This window comes from Leopardus geoffroyi, chromosome X (assembly GCF_018350155.1).
Source record: "Leopardus geoffroyi isolate Oge1 chromosome X, O.geoffroyi_Oge1_pat1.0, whole genome shotgun sequence".
Classification (NCBI taxonomy): Eukaryota; Metazoa; Chordata; class Mammalia; order Carnivora; family Felidae; genus Leopardus; species Leopardus geoffroyi.
This window is the reverse complement of record NC_059343.1, coordinates 69,792,070-69,812,952: the sequence shown is the minus strand read 5'-3', so window position 1 is coordinate 69,812,952 and position 20,883 is coordinate 69,792,070. Positions and strand designations below refer to the sequence as shown.

The window sequence follows — 20,883 nt, the reverse complement described above, 5'->3', positions numbered from 1 at the left end:
ACATTAAGAAACAAAAAGAAACTGGTGAAATTAATTTTAATAATATATTTTATTTAACCTGGTATATCTAAAATATATCATTTCTACATATAATCAATATAAAAATTAGTAATATATTTTACATTCTTTTTTTATATTAAAACTTCAAAATCTGGTTATGTACTTTATACTTACAAGCCATATAAATTTGGACTACCCACATTTCTTTTTATTTTTTTCTTTTTTTATCATTATTGTGTTTTAATTTTAGTATAATTGACACACAATATTAAATTAGTTTCAAATGTAGAGCATAGTAATGCAATAAGTTCATACATTATGCTATAGTCTCAAGTTGGACTACGTACATTTTAAAAGGTTTAATAGCCACATGTAGCTAGTGGCTGTCATGGTAGACAGTATAGTTTCAGTGTAATTGGCCTTATTGAATTTAGGAAAAAACATTGATCAAAGCTTGACTATGAATTCTTAACATTTTTACTTTAAAATTTTTGAGTTTTAAAACAAAACTCCAAAGGTTTTCTGCATGTGGCTTATAGGGCCCTGAAGCTTTTAAGCTGCCATATGAAATAGAAAACAATTTAATTCCAAAGGAATTACTTATATTTAATATCTGCTAATGATAAAATCTAATTGTCTTAACATTAGCTAACCTGTAGGGTATATTTTGAAATAAATCTCATCCTAATTATTATAGAGTAAATAAATCAGGGATTTGATTGCAATGACCTTTCAAACATTAGAAAAACAGGGAAGGGATTGAGTTTGGGTCTCAGCCATAACACAAGTGTACTGTGTGGTGTAGTAGAAAAAAAAAAAAAAAAACTGATTAGAAGCTAGGAAAACAGAGTACTAGTTTTGGATCCAATAAAGAACTGCCTCAGTTTTCTCATCTGTAAAATTTAGGAACTAGATTCTCCAAAATTCCTTCTGACTCCAAAATCCCATTTCTTTGCAGTTTTTTTTTTTTTGTAATTTGTTATATTTCTACATACAAAGTGATTGAAACTACTAGTATTATTAATTATATATATGTATTTTCTAGTCAGCCAGTTTGTGTGTCGCAAAATGCAGTTTCCCAAGGAACAATTCCAATGTTTAGAGCTATACATATGATATTTCTGCATTTTTTTTTTAAAAAACAACTGCCAACTGTGAAAGTAATGCTGAAATATTTATTTTTTATTTATTTTAATTTCATTCATTTTATTCTTTTGATACAAAATTTATTGTCAAATTGGTTTCCATACAACACCCAGTGTTTACCCCAAAAGGTGCCCTCCTCAATACCCATTACCCACCCTCTACTCCCTCCCACCCTCCATCAACGCTCAGTTTTTAAGAGTCTCTTATGCTTTGGCTCTCTCCCTCTCTAACATCTTTTTTTTTCTCCCCTCCCCCATGGGCTATTGTTAACCTTCTCAGGATCCACATAAGAGTGAAAACATATGGTATCTGTCTGTCTCTGTATGACTTATTGCACTTAGCATGGCACTCTCCAGTTACATCCACGTTGCTACAAAAGACCATATTTCATTCTTTTACATTGCCACGTAGTATTCCATTGTGTATATAAACCACAATTTCTTTATCCATTCATCAGTTCATGGACTTTTAGGCTCTTTCCATAATTTAGCTATTGTTGAGAGTGCTGCCATAAACATTGGGGTACAAGTGCCCCTATGCATCAGTACTCCTGTATCCCTTGGGTAAATTCCTAGCAGTGCTATTGCTAGGTCATAGGGTAGATCTCTTTTTAGTTTTTTGAGGAACCTCCACATTGTTTTACAGAGCGGCTGCACCAGTTTGCATTCCCACCAACAGTGCAAGAAGGTTCCCGTTTCTCCACATGCTCACCAGTAACTATAGTCTCCTTATTTGTTCATTTAAGCCACACTGACTGGCGTGAGGTGATATCTGAGTGTGGTTTTGATTTGTTTTTCCTTGGTGAGAAGCGATGTTCAGCATCTTTTCATGTGCCTGTTGTCCATCTGGATGTCTTCTGTAGAGAAGTGTCTATTCATGTTTTCTGCCCATTTCTTCACTGGGTTATTTGTTGCTCGGGTGTGGGGTTTGGTGAGCTCTTTATAGATTTTGGATACTAGCCCTTTGTCCGATATGTCATTTGCAAATACCTTTTCCCATTCCGTTGGTTGCCTTTTAGTTTTGTTGATTGTTTCCCTTGCGGTGCAGAAGCTTTTTATCTTCATGAGGTGCCAATAGTTCATTTTTGCTTTTATTTCCTTTGCCTTTGGGGATGTGTCAAGTAAGAAATTGTTGCGGCTGAGGTCAGAGAGATTTTTTCCTGCTTTCTCCTCTAGGGTTTTGATGGCTTCCTGTCACACATTCAGGTCCTTTATCCATTTTGAGTTGGTTTTTGTGAATGGTGTGAGAAAGTGGTCTAGTTTCATCCTTCTGCATGTTTCTGTCCAGTTTTCCCAGCACCATTTGTTAAAGAGACTGTCTTTCTTCCATTGGATATTCTTTCCTGCTTTGTCAAAGTTTAGGTGGCCATACTTTTGTGTGTCTAGTTCTGGGGTTTCTATTCTATTCCATTGGTCTATGTGTCAGTTTTTGTGCCTATACCATGCTGTCTTGAAGATTACAGCTTTGTAGTAGAGGCTAAAGTCTGGGATTGGGATGCCTCCTGCTTTGGTCTTCTTCTTCAAAATTATTTTTGCTATTTGGGGCCCTTTGTGGTTCCATACAAATTTTAGTATTGCTTGTTCTAGCTTCGAGAAGAATGATGGTGCAATTTTGATTGGGATTTCATTGAATGTGTAGATAGCTTTGGGAAGTATTAACATTTTAACAATATTTATTCTTCCAATCCATGAGCATTGAATGTTTTTCCATTTCTTTGTATCTTCTTCAATTTCTTTCATAAGCTTTCTATAGTTTTCAGCATACAGATATTTTACATCTTTGATTAGGTTGATTCCTAGGTATTTTAAGCTTCTTGGTGCAATTGTGAATGGGATCAGTTTCTTTATTTGTCTTTCTGTTGCTTCATTATTAGTGTATAAGAATGCAAGTAATTTCTGTACATTGATTTTGTATCCTGCGGCTTTGCTGAATTCATGTATCAGTTCTAGCAGACTTTTGGTGGAGTCTATCGGATTTTCCATGTGTGATATCATGTCATCTGCAAAAAGTGAAAGCTTGAATTCATCTTTGCCAATTTTGATGCCTTTGATTTCCTTTTGTTGTCTGATTGCTGATGCTAGTACTTCCAACTCTATGTTAAACAACAGCGATGTGAGTGGACATCCCTGTCGTGTTCCTGATCTCAGGGGGAAAGCTCTCCGTTTTTCCCCATTGAGGATGATATTAGCTGTGGGATTTTCACAAATGGCTTTTATGATGTTTAAGTATGTTCCTTCCATCCCTATTTTCTCGAGGGTTTTTATTAAGAAAGGATGCTGAGGGGCGCCTGGGTGGCGCAGTTGGTTGAGCGTCCGACTTCAGCCAGGTCACGATCTCGCGGTCCGTGAGTTCGAGCCCCGCGTCAGGCTCTGGGCTGATGGCTCAGAGCCTGGAGCCTGTTTCCGATTCTGTGTCTCCCTCTCTCTCTGCCCCTCCCCCGTTCATGCTCTGTCTCTCTCTGTCCCAAAAATAAATAAACGTTGAAAAAAATTTTTTAAAAAAAAAGAAAGGATGCTGAATTTTGTCAAATGGTTCTTCTGCATCGATTGACAGGATCATATGGTTCTTATTTTTCTTTTTTTAATGTGATGTATCACATTGATTGATTTGCAAATGTTAAACCAGCCCTGTAGCCCAAGAATGAATCCCACTTGTTCATGGTGAATAATTCTTTTTATATGCTGTTGAATTCAATTTGCTAGTATCGTATTGAGAATTTTGGCATCCATATTGATGAGGGATATTAGCCGGTAGTTCTCTTTTTTAACTGGGTCTCTGTCTGGTTTAGGAATCAAAGGAATGATGGCTTCATAGAATGAGTCTGGAAGGTTTCCTTCCGTTTCTATTTTTTGGAATAGCTTGAGAAGGATAGGTATTATTTCTGCTGTAAGTGTCTGGTAGAATTCCTCTGGGAAGCCATCTGGTCCTGGACTCTTATTTGTTGGGAGGTTGTTCATAACTGATTCAATTTCTTCGCTGGTTATGGGTGTGTTCAAACTTTCTATTTCTTCCAGTTTGAGTTTTGGAAGTGTGTTAGTGTTTAGGAATTTGTCCATTTCTTTCAGGTTGACCCGTTTGATGGCATATAATTTTTCATAATATTCCCTGATAATTGCTTGTATTTCTGAGGGATTGGTTGTAATAATTCCATTTTCATTCATGATTGTATCTATTTGGGTCATCTCCCTTTTCTTTTTGAGAAGCCTGGCTGGAGGTTTATCAATTTTGTTTATTTTTTCAAAAAACCAACTCTTGGTTTCCTTGATCTGCTCTACAGTTTTTTTCGATTCTATATTGTTTATTTCTGCTCTAATCTTTATTGTTTCTCTTCTTCTGCTGGGTTTGGGGTTCTTTGCTCTTCTGCTTCTATTTCCTTCAGGTGTGCTGTTAGATTTTGTATTTGGGATTTTTCTTGTTTCTTGAGATAGGCCTGGATTGCAATGTATTTTCCTCTCAGGACTGCCTTCGATGCATCCCAAGGCATTTGGATTGTTGTCTTTACATTTTCATTTGTTCCCATATACTTTTTAAAATTTTTCTCTAATTGTCTGGTTGACCCATTCATTCTTTAGTAGGGTGTTCTTTAACCTCCATGCTTTTGGAGGTTTTCCAGGCTTCTTCCTGTGGTTTATTTCAAGCTTCATAGCATTGTGGTCTGAAAGTATGCATGGTATGATCTCAATTCTTGTATACTTATGAAGGGCTGTTTTGTGACCCATTATGTGATGTATCTTGGAGAACCTTCCATGTGCACTTGAGAAGAAATTATATTCTGTTGCTTTGGGATACAGAGTTCTAAATATATCTATCAAGTCCATCTGATCTAATGTATCATTCAGGGACCTTGTTTCCTTATTTATCTTGTGTTTAGATGATCTATCCATGATTATAAGTGTAATATTAAAGTCCCCTGCAATCACCACATTCTTATCTCTAAGGTTGCTTATGTTTCTGATTAATTGTTTTCTATATTTGGGGGCTCCCATATTCGACGCATAGACATTTATAATTGTTAGCTCTTCCTGACGGATAGACCCTGTAATTATTATATAATGCCCTTCTTCATCTCTTGTTATAGCCTTTAATTTAAAGTCTAGTTTGTCTGATATAAGTATGGCTACTCCAGCTTTCTTTTGATTCCAGTAGCATGATAGATAGTTCTCCTTCCCCTCACTTTCAATCTGGAGGTGTCCTCAGGTCTAAAATGAGTCTCTTGTAGACGGCAAATAGATGGGTCTTGTTTTTTTTTAATCTATTCTGATACCCTATGTCTTTTGGTTGGAGCATTTAGTCCATTTACATTCAGTGTTATTACAGAAAGATATGGGTTTAGAGTCATTGTGATGTCTGTATGTTTCATGCTTGTAGTGATGTCTCTAGTACTTTGTCTCACAGGATCCCCCTTAGGATCTCTTGTAGTGCTGGTTTAGTGGTGATGAATTCCTTCATTTTTTTTTTGTTTGTTTGTTTGGGAAGACCTTTATCTCTCCTTCTATTCTAAAAGACAGATTTGCTGGTAGAGGATTCTCAGCTGCATATTTTTTCTGTTCATCACATTGAAGATTTCCTGCCATTCCTTTCTGGCCTGCCAAGTTTCAGTAGAGAGATCCATCACTGGTCTAATCGCTCCCTTTATATGTTAGAGCATGTTTATCCCTAGGTGCTTTCAGAATTTTCTCTTTATCCTTGTATTTTGCCAGTTTCACTATGATATGTCATGCAGAAGATCGATTCAAGTTATGTCTGAAGGGAGTTCTCTGTGCCTCATGGATATCAATGTTTTTTTTCCTTCCCCAGATCAGGGAAGTTCTCAGCTATGATTTCTTCAGTACACCTTCAGCACCTTTCTCTCTCTCTTTCTCCTCTGGAATCCCAATTATGCGCATATTATTGCGTTTCATTGCATCACTTAATTTTCTAATTCTCCCCTCATACTCCTGTTTTTTTTAATCTCTCTTTTTCTCACTTCCTCTTTTTCCATAATTTTATCTTCTATTTCACCTATTCTCTCCTCTGCCTCTTCAACCCAAGCTGTGGTCACCTATGTTTTATTTTGCAGCTCATTTATAGCATTTTTTAGCTCCTCCTGACTGTTTCTTAGTCCCTTGATCTCTGTAGTAATAGATTCTCTGCTGTCTTCTATGCTTTTTTCAAGCTCAGCGATTAATTTTGACTATTACTTTAAATTCATTTTCTGTTACGTTGCTTAAATCGTTTTTGATCAGTTCGTTAGCTGTTGCTACTTCCTGGAGTTTCTTTTGAGATGAATTCTTCCATTTCATCATTTTGGATAGTCCCTGGAGTTGTGCAGAACTGCAGGCCTCTTCCTCTGTGCTGTCTGGAGCAACTTGTGTTGGTGGGAGGGGCTGCAGTCAGACCTGATGTCTGCTCCCAACCCACCGCTGTGGCCACAGTCAGACTGGTGTGTACCTTATATTCCCTCTCCCAGAGGCAGGACTCACTGTGGAGTGGTGTGGCCCCTGTCTGTGCTACTTGCACACTGCCAGGCTTGTGGTGCTACTTCTATGGGATCTGCCGTATTAGCCGGGGTGGATCTGCAGGGTGCACAGGGGCGGGAGGGGCAGACTCAGCTCATTTTGCCTTCGGTTGTCCACTTCAGGAGGGGCCCTGCAGCACTGGGAGGGAGGTAGACCGTTGGAGGGATGCATTCACAGAAGCACAGCGTTGAGTGTTTGCGAGGTGCAAGCAAGTTCAATGATGGGAAAGGGTTCCCTTTGGGATTTTGGCTGGGGGATGGGCGAGGGAGATGGCGCTGGTGAGCGCCTTTGTTCCCTGCCAAGCTGAGCTCTGTCTTCTGGGGCTCAATAACTCTCTCTCTCCTGTTGTCCTTTAGCCCTCCAGCTCTGGGAGCAGAGCTGTTGACTTATAGCATTCCAGATGTTAAGTCCCGCTGGGTGCCAGAACACACTCCGTCGGGCCCCTCCACTTTTGCAAGCCAGACTCGTGGGCTCTGCCTTTCCAGGCAGGCTGTCCCTCCACTGCCCTGGCTCCCTCCCACCAGTGCGTGTAGCATGCACTGCCTCTCTGCCCTTCCTACCCTCTTCCCTGGGCCTCTTGTCTACACTTGGCTACAGAGAGTCCATTCTGCTATTCTTCTAGCATTCTTCTGGGTTATTTAGACAGATGTGGGTGGAATCTAAGTGATCACCAGGACGTGGTGAGCCCAGCATCCTCCTAGGCCGCCATCTTCTGCCAAGTCCCTCCTGAAATATTTATATGACAATTATGCTTAGTACTCAGTTTTCCATGTTCCGTGTGTTTTATGTTTGAGTCTGTCTAGTACTTAAGAAATAATATATATTAAAGTTTAGTTTTATTTTCACCTCCTCTTTTTAGTGTGATATCTGGAGTAATTAATATAGGAAAAGATATTGGGGGCTATTTTTTAAATATTTCACATGGTCTTTCATTATTTCCCTTTTTATGGATCAAGTGACTTTAGTTCTATCTTTCAAACTTTCTGAAAATGATGGCAAATGTTGAGCAAAGGAACTATATGAACCTTCTAAAAAACTACCTTCTGTACATTTTAACAGTTTGATTTTTTTTGTTTTAAATTAGCAATGAAGATAAACTATTGTCCAGTTGCCCATAACTCCTTAGACTAGTGTCCCTTAGTTATGAGAATTATGGCATTTTCTATCACTTCTTGAGAGTTGTTTTACTTATTTGCAGTTTCTTATAAGCTACTTTTCCCTTTTAAGATGATGATTCTGTTTGCCTCCTGTCCATGCAGAGTTCATAAGCTTTGTTCATTCGGTTAAATGGTGGTAGAGGTGAGGGGTGATAGTGGAAATCATGTTATTTTTGTGTGTTTTATTGCTACAATACTTTCAGCTAAATTCTCACCTCCAAACCACAGGCTTTGAGAACACTGGCGTTACTGCTTCCCTTTTGTAAAACAGGAAAGGCAAGAAGAAGTATCTGGTAAACCCAGCAAAAATAGAAGAGGCAGGAGAGTAATGAAAATTTTATGGTTTCACTGTATATAAACACAATAATACTGGATTAATTAGAAGGCTGTTCTATCTAAATTTTAGAATATTTTAAGTAAATAAACTGTTACATATTTCAAGTGCATATACCCTTAGCCAGCAAAGAATTGACCAGTAGAAGTTCTTATGGGACAATTATTTATGACCTTTTCCCTTGCCTCCTGTAAAAAGAACAACTTATACCTTTCCTCTATTGTGCTCCCATTACTATGTTGTATGTACGTTATTAGAGCATTAAACATGTGCCCCTTTACCATGTATTTGTATACATTTTTATTCTTTCCATTCAGAGAGCATTTAAATGTCATGCTCATTTTTTTACATTTCCTAACATACTTAGCACAATAAATACTTAATCGAATATATTTTCATAAACCATTTAATTTTTTCTTCAGGTATACTTTGCCTTGTTAATTTGCACAGTAAGATGTTCCTGTCCATTAAATAAAGATAAATATTGTCTAATTGTGAATGACTATAAATTTGCTGTAAATGACCAGGATTTACATACATATTTCTTTTTAATTTTGGCTTGAAGTTTCTCTTAATAGAAGAGGTTTTTTTTTTATTTTTGGGACAGAGAGAGACAGAGCATGAACGGGGGAGGGGCAGAGAGAGAGGGAGACACAGAATCGGAAACAGGCTCCAGGCTCTGAGCCATCAGCCCAGAGCCCGACGCGGGGCTCGAACTCACGGACCGCGAGATCGTGACCTGGCTGAAGTCGGACGCTTAACCGACTGCGCCACCCAGGCGCCCCTAGAAGAGGTTTTTTATGTCTTTACAAGTCAGAGATTTATAGAGCTGGAAGGAACCTGGTTTCTCATTTTGTAGTTAGATAAACCAAGGTGTATACACTTTATCTTGCCCATGTCACACACAAAAAGTGGCAGAGCTAGAAATGATTTTTAGTCCAGTACTCTTTTTAGTCTACTACATTTTAGGGAAGACATTTTAGAGAAAGAAAGGCTTTATTAACTTGCTTATGTGAATAGAGTGGAAGAGAAAGAGGTCTATAAATCTTTAATGAAAAAGCAAAGGAATAATTGTTCATCCACTTCTTTTATAGTATATGAAAATCAAGTGTACTGAACTTATTAACCTTTTTTAATTTTTAAATATTTAAAAAAATGTATTTATTTATTTTTGAGAGAGAGAGAGACAGAGTGAGAGCAGGGGAGGGGCAGAGAGAGAGGGACACACAGAATCCGAAGCAGCCTCCAGGCTCTGAAGTGTCAGCACACAGCCTGATATGGGGCTCAAACTCACAAACTGTGAGATCATGACCTGAGCCCAAGTTGGACACTCAAATTACTGAGCCACCCAGACAGCCTATGAACTTATTAACCTTTACATAATCTATATTGGAGAACAGTTTTACACTTAAACAACATATTGAAATCCTTCTAGAAATTCTACTACCATAGATTTTATTTTATTTTATTATTTTATTTTATTTTACTTTACATATTTTTCCCAAGCATATTTATTATTTTTTATTAAGTTTTTTTAATTTTTATTCCATCATAATTAACGGTACAGTGTTATATTAGTTTCAGGTGTACATTATAGTGATTCAGCAATTCTGTACATCATCACTCAGTGCTCATCATGATTAGTATAGTCTTTTTGTTTTGTTTTGTTTTGTTTTGAACAGCAAGATGTTTATTTTCACAAAAAAATACTATCAGATAGTTAAAAAGAATAATAGGGTTGGTTATGATGTTTCTGCCATCAAGCCTGTTCATTGAATTTGATGTTGATGTGAGTATAGAGTGGTACAGTGCTTTTTATTTTGTTTTCTTTTGTTTTGTTCCAATTTTGGGAAATTTTTTAACTTAATTTATTTTTTAAATTTACATCTAAGTTAGCATATAGTGTAACAAGGACTTCAGAAGTAGATTCCTTAATGCCTCTTACCCATTTAGCCTATCCCCCTTCCCACAACACCTCCAGTAACCCTCTGTTTGTTCTCGATATATGAGTCTCTTATGTTTTTGTCTCCCTCCCTATTGTTAAATTATTTTTACTTCCCTTCCCTTATGTTCATCTGTTTTGTATTTTAAAGCCCTCATATGAGTGAAAGCATATATTTGTCTTTCTCTGACTAATTTCACTTAACATAATACTCTCCAATTCCATCCATGTAGTTCCAAATGGCAAGATTTCATTCTTTTTGATTGATGAGTGATACTCCATTGTATATATATACCACATCTCTTTATCTATTCATCCATCGATTGACATTTGGGCTCTTTCCATTCTTTGGCTATTGTTGATAGTGCTGCTATAAATATCGGGGTGCACATGCCCCTTCAAACAACATACCTGTGTCCCTTGGATAAATACCTAGCAGTGCAATTGCTGGGTCGTAGAGTAGTTCTATTTTTAATTATTTGAGGAACGTCCATACTGTTTTCCAGAGCTGCACCAGTTTGCATTCCCACCAGCAGTGCAAAAGAGATCCTCTTTCTCAACATCTTCACCAGCATCTCTTGTTGACAGAGTTGTTAATTTTAACTATTCTGACAGGTATGAGGTGGTTACCTCATTGTGGTTTTGATTTGTATTTCCCTGATGGTGAGTGATTTGAGCATTTTTTCTTGTGTTGGTTGGCCATCTGGATGTCTTCTTTGCAGAAGTGTCTATTCATGTCTTTTACCCATTTCTTCATTAGATTATTTGCTTTTGGGTTATTGTTTGATAAGTTCTTTATAGATTTTGGATACTAACCTCTTATCTGATATGTCACTTGAAAATATCTTCTCCCATTACATGGGTTGTCTTTTAGTTTTGCTGAGTGTTTCCTTCACTGTGCAGAAGGTTTTTATCTTCATGAGATCCGAGTACTTCATTATTGCTTTTGTTTCCCTTGCCTCCGGAGACGTGTTGAGTAAGAAGTTGCTGCAGCCAAGATCAGAGAGGTTTTTTCCTCAAGGATTTTGATGGCTTCCTCTCTTACATTTAGGTCTTTCATCCATTTTGAGTTTATTTTTGTGTATGGTGTAAGAAAGTGGTGCAGGTGCATTTTTCTGCCTGCCACTGTCCAGTTTTCCCAGCACCACTTGCTGAAGAAACTTTCTTTATTCCATTGGATATTTTTTCCTGCTTTGTCAAAGATTAGTTGGCCATACATTTGTGGGTCCATTTCTGGGTTCTCTATTCTGTTCCATTGATCTGAATGTCTGTTTTTGTGCCAGTACCATGCTGTCTTGATGATTACAGCTGTAATCATGATTAATATACTCTTAATCACCTTCACCTCTTTCACCCATCGCCACACCGACCTTGCCTCTGATATGTTGTATTTTAAATGAGTAACCTCAGTTAAAGTTATTTTTTCAACATTTTTTTTACTGGAAGCATACTTAATAATACAGTGTTATATATATATGTATATATGTGTATATATACATATATATATAACATTACATCTAAGAAAAATAGAATACATATTTTCTTCAAGTACACACAGAAGAATCCTAAGTAAATCACATAAAAAGAGACATAACAAATATTACAAATTTAAAAAGACCAAAATCATACCAAGTATATACTCTTACCACAGTGGTACAAAACTAAACATCAACAATCAAACAAAGCTGGAAAATCTGCAATGTAATTATTAAATATTAATATGTAAATATTAAACAACACACTACTGCACAAACAATGGGCCAAATAAGAATTCAATTGGCACCTCAAAATATGTCTCATAACAAAAGAAAAAGAAAACACAATATCCCAAAACCTGTGGGATGCAGCAAAAGAAGATGTTAGAGTAAAATTTATCCTATAAATGCTTGTTTTAAGAAAAAAAAAAGTTCAGGGCACCTGGGTGGCTCAGTCGGTTAAGCGTCTGACTTCGGCTCAGGTCATGATCTCACGGTCCGTGAGTTCTAGCCCGGCGTCAGGCTCTGTGCTGGCAGCTCAGAGCCTGGAGCCTGCTTCAGATTCTGTGTCTCCCTCTCTCTCTGACCCTCCCCCGTTCATGCTCTGTCTCTCTCTGTCTCAAAAATAAATAAACATTAAAAAAAATTTAAAAAAAAAGAAAAAAAGGAAAAAAAAAGTTCAACTTTGCCCAAGGACCAAACACCGTGCACTCCAGGCAAAGAGAGCCTCTGTTGATGACTAGTTTAAAGGATATAGCAGCTAAAACACAACAGCAGAGTGCATCCACCACACACCAGAGACACCGCCTGAAGCACCAGGAACTGGACAGTATATCACCTCTGGAGGCAAGGGAAACAAAACAGAACCAAAAATCAACTATTGGGACCTCATCAAGATAAAAAGCTTGTGCACTGCAAAGGAAACAATCAACAAAACTAAAAGGCTACCAACGGAATGGGAAAAGATATTTGCAAATGACATATTGGACAAAGGGCTACTATCCAAAATCTATAAAGAGTTCACCAAACTCCACACCTGGAAAACAAATAACCCAGTGAAGAAATGGGCAGAAAACATGAATAGACATTTCTCTAAAGAAGGCATCCAGATGGTCAACAGGCACATGGAAAGATGCCGAACGTTGCTCCTCATCAAGGAAAAACAAATCAAAACCACATTCAGATATCACCTCACGCCAGAGTGGCTAAAATGAACAAATAAGGAGACTATGGATGCTGGAGAGGACTTGGAGAAACGGGAACCTTCTTGCACTGTTGGTGGGAATGCAAACTGCTGCGGCCACTCTGCAAAACAGTGTGGGCGTTGCTCTTTTTCTGCATGCTTGCTGACACTTGTTGTTTCTTGTGTTGTTAGTTTTAGTCATTCTGACAGGTTTGAAGTGGTAACTCATTATGGTTTTGATGTGCATTTCCCTGATGATGACCAAATTAGAGTTTAAACCAAAGACTGTAACAGGAGATGAAGAAGGGCACCATATACTAATAAAAGGAACTATCCAACGAGAAAATCTGTTTTAAGTATCTATGCCCCTAACATGAAGCACTCAAACATATAAAACAATTAATAATAAACATAAAGGAACTCATTGATAATACACAATAAATGTAGTGGACTTTTAGTACACATACATCAACGAACAGATCATGTAAGCAGAAAATCAGCAAGGAAACAATGGCTTTGAATGATACACTGGATGAGATGGACTTAACAGATATATTCAGAACATTCCACCCTAAAGCAGCAGAATACACATTCTCTTCAAGTGAACATAGAACATTCTCCAGAATACATCACATACTGTAAGGTCACAAATCAGGCCTCAGCAAATACAAAAAAGATTGCGATCATAGCATGCATATTTTCTTTTTTTTTTTTTTTTAATTTTTTTTTCAACGTTTATTTATTTTTGGGACAGAGAGAGACAGAGCATGAACGGGGGAGGGGCAGAGAGAGAGGGAGACACAGAATCTGAAACAGGCTCCAGGCTCTGAGCCATCAGCCCAGAGCCCGACGTGGGGCTCGAACTCACGGACCGCGAGATCGTGACCTGGCTGAAGTCGGATGCTTAACCGACTGCGCCACCCAGGCGCCCCGCATGCATATTTTCTGACCACAATGCTATGAACCTTGAAGTCAACCATGAGAAAATATTCAGAAAGACCACAAACACATGAAAGTTAAAAAACATGCTACTAAACAATGAATGGGTCAAGCAGGAAATTAAAGAAGAAATAAAAAATACATGGAAACAAATAAAAATGAAAACACAACAGTCTAAAACACTTCAGGTACAGCAAAAGCCGTCATAAGAGGGAAGTATATAATAATACAGCTTATTTCAAAATGAAAGAAAAATCTAAAATAAACAACCTTACACCTAAAGGATCTCAAAAAAGAAAAACAAACCAAGCCTTAAGCCAGCAGAAGAAGGGAAAGAATAAAAATTAGTGCAGAAATAAATGATATAGAAACTAAAAACCAAAACAATAGAATAGATCAATGAAGCTAGGAGCTGGGTTTTTTTTGAAAAAGTTAATAAAATTGATAACCCCCTAGCCAGACTTATAAAAAATCACAGATGAGAGAGGATAAATAATAATGAACACCAGAGACATATAATTATAAGTAAAATATGAAAAATTATGCCAACAAATTGGACAACCTGGAAGACATGGATAAATACCTAGAAACATAAAATCTACCAAAACTGAAACGGAAAGAAATAGGAAACTTGAACAGACTTATCAACAGCAAAGAAATTTCATCAATAATAAAAAAATCTCCCAACAAACAAAATCCAGGGTAAGGTGGCATCACAGGTAAATTCTACCAAACATTTAAGGAAGAGGTAATACCAATTCTTCTCAAATTTATCCAAAAATTAGTAATGGAAGGAATATTTCCAAATTCATTCTATGAGATCAGCATTATCCTGATACCAAAAACAGATAAACACTTCACTAAAAAAGAGAACTACAGACTAAAATCTGTGATGAACATAGATGCAGAAATTCTCAATAAAATACTAGCAAATTGAATCCCAACAGTACATTAAAATAATCATTCCCCACAATCAAATGGGATTTATTCCTGGGTTGCAAGTGGGGTTCAATATTGGAAAATCAATGTGAGATACCACATTAATAAAAGAAAGGATAAAAACCATATGATCCTTTCAATAGATGCAGAAAATGCATTTGACAAAGTACATTTTGCAAAGCATAACATCCATTCATGATTAAAACCCTCAACAAATAGGGTTAGAGGGAACGTACCTCAACATGATTAAGGCCATACATGAAAGACCCACAGCTAATATCATCCTCAATTGGGAAAAACTGAAATGTGTTCCTCTACCTTTAGGAACAAGACAAGGATGTCCACCCTCACCACTGTTATTTAATATACTATTGGACATCCTAGCCACAGAAATCAGACAACAAGAAATACATGACATCCAAATCAGCAGGGAAGAAATCAAACATTCACTATTTACAGATGACATGATACTCTATATAGAAAACCAAAAAGACTCCACCAAAAAATTACTGGAACAGATACACAAATTCATTGAAGTCACAGGATACAATATCAATGTACAGAAAACTGTTGCATATCTATATATCAATAATGAAGCAGCAGAATTAGATTCAAGGAATCAGTGCCATTTACAATTGCACCAAAACCCATAATAGGAATAAACCTAACCAAGAGGTGAAAGATCTGTACTGTGAAAACTATAAAACACTAATGAAAGAAAGAGGACACAAAGAATTGAAAAAACATTTAATTCTTAAGGATTAGAAGAATAAATATTATTAAAATGTCTATACTACCCAAATCAATTTACACATTGAATACATTCCCTATCAAAATACCACCAGAATTTTTCACAGAGCTAGAAAACACAGCTCTAAAATTTGTATGGAGCCACAAAAGACCCCAAATAGCCAAAGCAGTCTTGAAAAAGTCATGCAAAGCTGGAGGAATCACAATTCCAAACATCAAGTTTTATTACAAAGTTGTAGTAATCAGGACAGTATAGTACTGGCATGAAAATAGACACATAGATCAATACAACAGAATAGAAAGCCCAGAAATGAGCCCACAACTCTATGGTCAATTAATCTTCAACAAAACAGGAAAGAATATCTAGTGTAAAAAAGGGCAGTCACTTCAACAAATTGTGTTGGGAAAACTGGACAGCAACATGCAGAAGAATGTTACTGGACCACTTTCTTACACCACACACAAAAATTCAAAATGGATGAAAGTCCTAAATGTGAGACAGGAAACCATAAAAATCCTAGAAGAGAACTGAGGCAGTCACCTCTTTGACATCAGCCTTAGCAGCTTCTTACTAGGTGTGTTTCCTGAGGCAAGGGAAATGAAAGCAAAAATAAACTTTGGGGACTTGATCAAAATAAAAACCTTCTGTACAGTGAAGGAAACAATCAACAAAACTAAAAGGCATCCTATGGAATGGAAGAAAATATTTTCAAATGACATATCTGATAAAGAGTATCCAAAATATATAAAGAACTTGTACAACTCAACACCCCAAAAACTAATAATCCAAGTAAAATATAGGCAGAAGACATGAATAGACATTTTTCCAAAGAAGACATACAAATGACCAACAAGACACATGAAAAGGTGCTCAACATCACTGATCATCAAGGAAATACGAATAAAAACTACAATAAGATATCATCTTACACCAGTCATAATGACTAAAATCAACAATACAAGATACAACAGGTTGGTGAAGATGTAGATAAAGGGGAACCCTCTTGTACTGTTGATGGGAATGCAAACTGGTGTAGCAATGGTGGAAAACAATATGGAAGTTCCTCAAAAAAGCTAAAAATAGAACCACCCTAGGATCCAGCAATTTCACTACTAAGTATTTACCCAAGTACAAAAAATATTTATTTGAAGGGATACATACACCCCAATATTTATAGCAGCATTAACAATAGACAAATTACTGAAAGTTCCCAAATGTCCATGGACTGATGAATGGATAAAGAAGCCATGGTATGCATGTATGTATGTATGTATGTATGTATGTATGTATGCTTAAGGACCTATGAAACATTTACAAAATAACATTAGTCTTATATAAATATTTATATATATATATGTATATATATGTATATATATATATATGTATTTTCAATATATATATATATATATATACATATATATATATATAATTGCCATTTGCAATGACATGGATGAAGATAGAATATTATGCTTAGCAAAATAAAGAGTATACAAAAGAAAAATGCCATAAGATTTCACTCATAAATGGAATTTATGAAACAAAACAAACAAACATGGGGTGGGGGGGAGAGGCAAACCAAGAAATAGTTTCTTAACTATAAAGAACAAACTGATGGTTACCAGAGGGGAGGTGGTTGGGAGGATTGGGATAAATAGGTGATGGGGACTAAGGAGGGCACTTGGGATGAGCACTGGGTATTGTATGGACATGTTGAATCACTAAATTCTACACCTGAAACTAACATGCACCGTGTGTTAACTAACTGGAGTTTAAATAAAAACTTGGAGAAAAAAAAAATTTTAAGTCCAATAAACAACTTAACATTATACCACAAGGAGCCAGAAAAAGAAGAAACTTTGCTAAAATTAGTAGCAGAAAGAAATAACAAAGAAAAATCAGAAGTAAAATAGAGACCAAAATCAAATAAAGTAAAATATAGCCCAGAATTAACAATAACATAACATTGAAAGTAAAGACCAATTTTTCCAAAAAAAGAAAAGAAAAGAAAGGAAAGGAAAGGAAAGGGAAAAAAAAGAAAACTGACAAAACTTTAACCACACTAAGGATAAAAGTGAGAAGATTCAAAAACCAAAATGAAAAATGGAAGAGAAAACAATACAAGAGAACCACAGAAATACAAAGTGTGATAACAGATTATTGGTATCATAACTTTTGTAGCCTTGTGCCAAATTTTACTAGAAAAAGACTACAATGTCTAATCAAAGCTAAAAAGATACACTAGCAAATTCAGTAACTAAAATTGTACTCTTAGTCTTACTGTAGGGATTATTATTTGTTACCTGTTATCAAGGCAGTAAGTGTTCCTTAAGTATTTATGGGGTCCCCTGCATGGCTCAGTCGGTTGAGTATCTGACTTCGGCTCAGGTCATGATCTCGCGACTCATGGGTTCGAGCCCTGCGTGGGACTCTGTGCCCACAACTGAGAGCCTGGAGCCTGCTTCAGATTCTGTGTCTCCCTCTCTCTCTGCCAGTCCCCCACTCATGCTCTGTCTCTCTCTCTCTCTGTCAAAAATAAATAAAAATTAAAAAAAAGTATTTATGGAACTCACTATTTATACTGAGGAAGTATAAATTGTAACATATATGGCTGAATTAAAATGCTTATAGTATAATTAATAATAACTCTAATGGAATAAATGGTTTATCTCAGTCACATTATTAAAATTGAAATAGAAATTTATGAATTATTAATCAATAGTTTCTAAACTTTAATGATTTGCCATCTGAGTACTGTAAGAAGAATAGGTAAATTGCCATTCTCTTGTATTCATGTACATTCAAAGAATTTGGAGTTTTGCTGGCATTTACTTAAAATGTATATTAAAAAAAATAAGAAACTTGAAGTCTAGGTTAGATTAAATTAATCATTTTTATTAGTAGTGGTTTTCTACCAGTTAAGCTATCTAACTAAATACTCATTGTGTAAGTGATCATTCTTACCATAGCTCAGTATCATTTTTTAAACTGGTTAACACTTATACATCCACTTAGAAAAAGTGGAAAATTATTCATATACAATTGTGAACTGTGGCTGAACTCATTTGCCTTTTAGCTATCAAGAAAATTCAGTGGATTTTGCTCTTTCATTTGTCATCTTTTCTCTGCTTGTCATTCTGTCAAGATCTTGCTACTCATTCATTTCTGAGGGAGGCTAAAAAGAAATAAGGTAAATTAAGCCATATTAAAACTACTTCCATTTACTTAAAAGACAGTAGGAAAATATTGATACTTATGCTATAAAGCCATTTGATTGCATAAACAAATCAGCATTCTGTTCATACATTTCCTAGGAAAAAATACTTGTAATATTTTATCAGCATTTAGGATATTGCCATATTTACTATATTTTCATTTTCATTTCGGGGGAATCCACTTTGGTTATGCAAATCAGTCTGTTTATAAATTAAAAGTGACCATTTTGTATGCTTAAGAACCTGTGAAACATTTATAAAATTACATTAGTCCTATATAAGTTAGCTGATTTTTACCCCAGAAGTAATTATATCTTTTTTGCTTTAACTTGGTTGATCATATATGACAGTTTTCCTGGGATAGTTTTGGTTTATGCCTTTCACTCTCAAGTGACCTGATTTGGATAAACAAATTATATGGCCAACCTAGCTTTAACTCTCCTTAATGTCAGTTAAATTTTGTTGATGAATATATAATAAAACAGTATTGTTCCACTTCATTATTAAAAACTATTTTTTTCTGAAATAGGGATTTTTTTTTATTATATGAAATTTATTGTCAAATTGGTTTCCATACAACACCCAGTGCTCATCCCAAAAGGTGCCCTCCTCAATACCCATCACCCACCCTCTCCTCCCTCCCACCCCCCATCAACCCTCAGTTTGTTCTCAGTTTTTAACAGTCTCTTATGCTTTGGCTCTCTCCCACTCTAACCTCTTTTTTTCTTTTTTCCTCCCCCTCCCCCATGGGTTCCTGCCAAGTTTCTCAGGATCCACATAAGAGTGAAACCATATGGTATCTGTCTTTCTCTATATGGCTTATTTCACTTAGCATCACACTCTCCAGTTCCATCCACGTTGCTACAAAAGGCCATATTTCATTTTTTCTCATTGCCACGTAGTATTCCATTGTGTATATAAACCACAATTTCTTTATCCATTCATCAGTTGATGGACATTTAGGCTCTTTCCATAATTTGGCTATTGTTGAGAGTGCTGCTATGAACATTGGGGTACAAGTGCCCCTATGCATCAGTACTCCTGTATCCCTTGGATAAATTCCTAGCAGTGCTATTGCTGGGTCATAGGGTAGGTCTATTTTTAATTTTCTGAGGAACCTCCACACTGCTTTCCAGAGCAGCTGCACCAATTTGCATTCCCACCAACAGTGCAAGAGGGTTCCCGTTTCTCCACATCCTCTCCAGCATCTAGAGTCTCCTGATTTGTTCATTTTGGCCACTCTGACTGGCGTGAGGTGATACCTGAGTGTGGTTTTGATTTGTATTTCCCTGATAAGGAGCGACGCTGAACATCTTTTCATGTGCCTGTTGGCCATCCGGATGTCTTCTTTAGAGAAGGGTCTATTCATGTTTTCTGCCCATTTCTTCACTGGGTTATTTGTTTTTCGGGTGTGGAGTTTGGTGAGCTCTTTATAGATTTTGGATACTAGCCCTTTGTCCGATATGTCATTTGCAAATATCTTTTCCCATTCCGTTGGTTGCTTTTTAGTTTTGTTGGTTGTTTCCTTTGCTGTGCAGAAGCTTTTTATCTTCATAAGGTCCCAGTAATTCACTTTTGCTTTTAATTCCCTTGCCTTTGGGGATGTGTCTAGTAAGAGATTGCTACGGCTGAGGTCAGAGAGGTCTTTTCCTGCTTTCTCCTCTAAGGTTTTGATGGTTTCCTGTCTCACATTCAGGTCCTTTATCCATTTTGAGTTTATTTTTGTGAATGGTGTGAGAAAGTGGTCTAGTTTCAACCTTCTGCGTGTTGCTGTCCAGTTCTCCCAGCACCATTTGTTAAAGAGGCTGTCTTTTTTCCATCGGATGTTCTTTCCTGCTTTGTCAAAGATGAGTTGGCCATACGTTTGTGTGTCTAGTTCTGGGGTTTCTATTCTATTCCATTGGTCTATGTGTCTGTTTTTGTGCCAATACCATGCTGTCTTGATGATGACAGCTTTGTAGTAGAGGCTAAAGTCTGGGATTGGGATGCCTCCTGCTTTGGTCTTCTTCTTCAAAATTCCTTTGGCTATTCGGGGCCTTTTGTGGTTCCATATGAATTTTAGGATGGCTTGTTCTAGTTTCGAGAAGAATGCTGGTGCCATTTTGATTGGGATTGCATTGAATGTGTAGATGGCTTTGGGTAGTATTGACATTTTGACAATATTTATTCTTCCAATCCATGAGCAGGGAATGTCTTTCCATTTCTTTAAATCTTCTTCAATTACCTTCATAAGCTTTCTATAGTTTTCAGCATACAGATCCTTTACATCTTTGGTTAGATTTATTCCTAGGTATTTTATGCTTCTTG

The 20,883-nt window shown here is 36.6% G+C and overlaps 1 protein-coding gene across 2 annotated transcripts in view; it reads left to right on the top strand.

Moving 5' to 3' along the window:
- Positions 1–20,883, top strand: part of RPS6KA6 (ribosomal protein S6 kinase A6) — a 202,588-nt gene that overhangs the window by 161,020 nt on the left and 20,685 nt on the right. The gene's annotated exons all lie outside the window — the stretch shown is intronic.